The sequence below is a fragment of the Hemicordylus capensis genome, chromosome 2, assembly GCF_027244095.1.
Source record: "Hemicordylus capensis ecotype Gifberg chromosome 2, rHemCap1.1.pri, whole genome shotgun sequence".
NCBI lineage: Eukaryota > Metazoa > Chordata > Lepidosauria > Squamata > Cordylidae > Hemicordylus > Hemicordylus capensis.
Genome location: NC_069658.1, coordinates 35348803 through 35354640, shown reverse-complemented (window position 1 = coordinate 35354640; position 5838 = coordinate 35348803).

The window sequence follows — 5838 nt, the reverse complement described above, 5'->3', positions numbered from 1 at the left end:
CGCCTCCACATGCAACACTGCCCAAGAAGGCGTGCATGCATGGGAGGAGCTGGATACAGCACCAGCAGAGCCAGATGTCCCCTCACCCCCATGCCCCCACCAATGGGCTGTCAGGGACATGAAGGCAGTGTGCAGTCCACTGCGGCTAGTCCAGATATCCGTGGTGAAATGCACACTGGTGTTGGGCCCAGCTGCACGCAGCTTGGCCAACACGGCCCCCCTGCACGCACGGTACAAGGAGGGGACCACCCTCCTGCTGAAAGTGGTCCTTGAGGGGATCTTGTACTCCGGAGAAAGCAGCTGGAGCAGACGGCGGAAGCCAGCATTGTCGACAATGGAGAACGGCTGGTCATCCAAAGCGATCATCTCAGCAATGGCCCGAGTCACGAGATGAGGTTTTGGGCGATCAGACCGCTTTCCAAGAGATTGCACCCACTGATGATCGGTCAGTTTTTCCTGCCTGTGGGCAGGAGCCGCTGGCCACTTGCTGCTGCTGTGACTACTGCTTCTGCTACCTGGTGAGGCACTGGGCCTACTGCCAGTGCCAGCAGAGGTCTCTACACCTGGGTGCCACCGACGCATGTGCGACCACAGACCCGACGTAGTGAAGTGCATAGGGTCCTTGCCTCTGCTGACCAGTGCCTTGCAGTGGGTGCACACAGCATGGCTGGGATCAACAGTGCTAAGCTCAAAGTGATCCCAGACCACACTGCCAGACTCCCCAGCGACATGAGGTCGCTTTGTTGGTGGCATCTTTGCTGGTTCCTTCTCGGGCATACCACCACCAACGCCCTCAGAGCTGGCCTGGGAAGGCCCAGGAGCAGGAGAACTTCCCTCCTCCTGAACCTCATCAGATGCCAGACTGGGGCCCCCACCCCCCCCATAGTGACCGTTTGGGAGGTCTGCAAGGTGGATCTGGCTGGACTGCCAACCTCCTCCACCAGCACCACCTCCTCAGCTGCCACAGGAAGATCTTCTTCCCTGGCAATCTGGGAGCTCCCCCCCCCCCCTAAATTCTGCCCGGCCGCAGGCCCTGGCATAGGGCCAGGCTGACTCGAGAAGAAGTCTAGCCTGCGCGCTGAAGCAGGGCCGGGGGTGACTTGGGGAGTAGGCCCCTCTGGCTGCCCCCTGCCATGACCAGCTTGAGGGAGGACAAGCCTCCCGCTTCCTTTTACAATCCCTCTTCCTGCTGCCCTCCCAACCATTGTTTTTTAAAACTTTTTAAAACTTTTTAAAACGTGAAGAAGGGGTGGTGTAGTTGTCTCAGGGGGCAGATATACTAGAGGGCCAGAAACAGTGGATGCTGTGCTGTGGTGTGGTGACTTGTGGAGTGCCTCCTTGCTCAAGGCTTGTTGGCACAAACACAAATGCTGCTGCTGGCAAGATCTCAGAACTTAAGTTGCCATGCAATGTATCACACAGAGGGACTGGGACTGGGAGTTAGATGCGTGATACAACAGAAGCAGGCTGTGCCACAGAACAATATAATTAAAAATCTTAGCCTAGCTGCTATGCACAGGCGCAGGGCGGTGGAGGAGTTATTATTTAAGGCTGGAGCACTCAGTGCACTCAGTGCACTCAGCAAAAGGGAAAGTAAGTTATTATTCTTTCTCTGACTGTGGTCACATGGAATGTAAAAGTTACGAAATGTTTCAAAGCACTCAGCAGCAGCTGCTGACCACCAACAGGGGAAGTTACTCAATACTCTCTCTGTGGTCCTTGAATGGAAGTTACAGTTATAGAAATGTTTCAAAATCTAATTATCTCTGTGTCACTATCACAGGAAAAGAAAAAAAAAGTAACTGAATTGCACACACACACACACACAGACACACAAACAAGTCAATCAAGCATGCAATGCGTGCAAGAAATGACTGGGTGGGTGGCAGACTAGGGGCTTAAAAATATTTTTGCAAAAAGCAGCATCACAAAAGAGGCAGTGCTGATGAGACAGCTTAATAATTGGCTACCCTTTATTAACGCAAGCAAGCACAAGGACAGGCACAGGCTACTTTCCTCTTAAAAAAATTGCTTGGGAGGGGAGAAAAGAAATATAAAGCTGCAGCACTACTAGGCTACTCTTCCAGTCTACTCTAGAGTCTACAGCTGAACCTCCTAAAATAGCTAGCTAACGGGGATCCAGCCTAAAGACTCTAAGGCTACACACACTGAAGAAACCCTATTTATTTAAAACCCTATTTATTTAAAACCCAGTCTTCCAACTATCACAAACCTTTTAGAGAAATGTTAACCCCCCCAAAACCTTAACCTCCCTCAAAACAGGGATAAAATAATAAACTACAAATACACAATTAAAGGGAGACTACAGATTAGAAAGCCGTGTGTGACGTGCGTGTGTGTGTGTGTGTGGTGTGTGCGTGTGTAAAATATAAATGGCTGGGCCAATCTCACTCAGGTGTAGGCTTCTCCAACGCTGGGTCTCTGTAGTCCACCTCTGAGGGTCTGGTCACAGGAGGGTGGCAGGCCTGGAGTGCAGGCAGGCAGGGACAGGCCACAGTGACTCTCCACAGCAGGAAAAATTTTCAAAAAAACAGGGTGGGTGGATTTAAAAGGAGAGAAAAAACCCCTCCTTTTCCACCAAGGGCTGCAGGCTGGCATTGCAGCCAGGCAGATGTTTTTAAAAAAAACACTATTCTTCTTCTCTTGTTCCCAAAAAGGGATGAAAAAGGAAAGAGGTTTGCCTCTGCAAGGCAGAGGTTTCTTGGGAAAAAAAAATTCCCCCTCCTCCTCTCCTCTTTTTCTAAAGAAGATGAAAAAGACAAGCCCTTGCCACTGCCAGAGGTTTTTTCCTGCAAAAAAGATGAAAAAGAGGTTTTTTTTAAAAAAAAAACAACCAAAAACACAACTACCTACTCTCTTCTCTTTTCTCTCAAAGAAAGGATGAGAAAGACAAAAAGACAAGGCTTTCAAGGCAGAGCTTTTTTTGGAAGAAAAATTCTTCCCCTCTTTGCTTTTTCTTAAAAAGAATAATTATTCTTTTTTTTTTTTTAAGCAGGAAATGCAGGCATCTGGCGAGGCAGAGCAATGGCGTAAATGCTGAAAAATAGCACCCACACAAATCACGAGGCAAAATGGAGGCAAGGCTGGGTAAGCAGGGCAGCAGAGCTCTCTCTTCTCCCACACAAGGCAGCAGAAAGGAAGAAAATGGCTACTGGTGGCCCCTTAAAAACCCTCCTGCAAAGCCCTCCAAAAATCACCCCCACCCTTGACCCTTTCCCCACCTCCACCTGGCCAATGGGAGGGTGTGATTTTTACTAATTAAGACTCTAGGTCATTTTCAGTCTGCAGGTAGGAACATTTCAATTTCAATAGGAAGCAATTTCTGCATTGGAATGAATGGAGGCAAAAAGGCGGGAAATTCAAAGAGACGTCATCCAGAAAATGGAGGAGGAAGAAGAAGTCAAGGCTGCTGGCAGCAAATGGAGGCTGCTGGCACCAAAACGGAGGTCAGAATTTTTCGGGGCACCCGAAAATCATTCTCCCAAAAGAGGGATGATTCGGGTCAGCCCCGAAAAATATCGGGGTGCATCATGGGTGATTCGGCTCGGTGCCGAATCACCCGAAATTGACTGTTTCGGGCACAGATCGATCTGTGCCCAAAACGAAACACACATCCCTAGTACTAACTGTGGCTTCCGAACTATGTACAAAGGCAGCTCAACATGGAGCACATTGCGGTAGTCGAGTCTGGATGTTACCAGCATATGCACCACTGTTTTAAGGTCATTTATCTCCAGAAAAGGACGCAGCTGGCATATCAGTCAAAGCTGATTTTTTAAAAAGTATTCCTGGCCACTGCCTCAGCTTGAGAAACCAAGGGAACATTTGGGTCAAGAAGTACTCTCAAACTATGTAACTCCTCTCTTGTAAGACTACGTACTTACTCTCGTTGCCATACTTGCTTGGACACATGATCAGTTATTATGTTTTGACTTGAGTAGGGGGGATTAGCTCTGAATACAATTGGCAAGTGTGCAAAAACAGCAATAATATAGGAGCGTAATCTGGGCAAAGGCAATTCAATTTTAGAGTATTCTTAGAGGAGAAACGAATTTGGAGGCAAGGCTTGTGAAAAGAATTAAGTTCACTGAAGCAACAGAAGCGCAATGCAAGATGAGAGATTTGGCAACCAGGGCCAAAGCAGGCCTATTCTGCAGACAAAATGCTTCAGGATTCAGACACAATCACAACCATTAAGAGAGTAACCAAAAGGAAGCCGGGTGGGGTGGGGGGCAATAATGTAGGCATGGAAGCAGGAGATAGGGATAGTGTACAGAGCACAGACTTTGAGGTATGGAGAGAAACAGTTTATCTTTCCTGTTCTGCTGGTCTTGTGTGCAGTATCTCAGAGATGCTGAGATATTGGGTGAAGGTGCAGCACTCAAGATTGTGGCTCAACATGAGCTCACAGCAATCTGGGTGAGCACTGCTCTCAGTGAGCAATCCAGTCCTGAGCAATCCAGCATGTCAAGACTGGACTCACAGCAAATCCTTATGCAGAGCCCTTGCCTCCTTAGGCAGACAAAACATGAGATAAAAGCTTGTGAGTGCCCACTACTGGTTTCCAAGGATTCAGTGGTCTGAAACAGCCAGAGCAGTATAGATGTCTCACACAAGGCACATTTCAGATGAGGGTTTCCTAGAGATTCTGGATTGCATGATCCAGTGTTTTCAGCAAGGCTCAGAAACCTAGTGATTTCAGCTCTGAGGGGAAAGGATAGAGGTTGGCCAAGCTCTGGTGCAGTAGCTGCTGGAGATGGAGTTCCAGTGCATCGACCTTTTGCACCAACTATCCTAATGACCACTAGGGGCAATGGGAGTAGACGTAGCTAGTGAGGGCCTCCTTTACCTGTCCCTGCTTTCCTCTTCGCTATGACCCCTGCTTTGACTCCTCAGGTACTAGCAGTGCATGCTGCTCAACTCCCATGGAAGCAGGCCTAGGGAACTGCAGGGAGCTCCAGCAAACCAACCTTTACGTCCTGATCTGATTTTGTTCCACAGTCCTTTCCTTTACTATCCTATTCGAAAGACTGAGGGAGGGGCATAGACCCCTTACAGCATTCCCCACCCCTGGAGGCAGATCTGGGGGTGGGGAAATTTGAGGAAGAATCTCTTATTTGGGTGATGGGGATGGAAGAGGCATTGAACATAAGAACACAAGAACAGCCCTGCTGGAGCAGGCTCAAGTCCACACAGTGGCCCACCAGATGCCACTGGAAGCCTACAGACAGGAGTTGAGGACATGCCCTCTTTCCTGCTGTTACTCCCCTGCAACTGGTACTCAGAGGCATCCTGCCTTTGAGGCTGAAGGTGGCCTATAGCCCTCCGACTGGTAGCCTTTGATAGACCTCTCCTCCATTAAATTATCCAAACCCCTTTTTAAGCCATCCAGGTTGCTGAGTTAGAGCCGGGTGAGGCAGCTCTTGTGGAGGAGGCGCAACCAGTCTCAGCTGGGGAGAGGCGTCGGTCCAAGAGACAGCAACAGTTAAGGAACCGCATGCGTGGAGCAACAGGCAAAGCTGCTAACTAAGGAACTCTTGATTAACAGCACCGGGGGTCAGCCTATTTAAGACAACTGTACCACAGCTACCCTGCTGATAGCAACATCAATTTCCTGTGAGCTAATTGGCTGTGTTTGTGTAGTGCCTTGACTGTGTTTGGACCCTGGGTTGTGTTGACCTTGCCCATGGACTTCGATTTGGACTTGTTTGGATTTGACTTGGACTGAACCTGGTTTGGATAATTTCTTCCTGTAAGACTTTACTATTATACTTCTGCCTCTGCCTGTTTTACGCTCTGTCTGGCTAGCCTGATAGA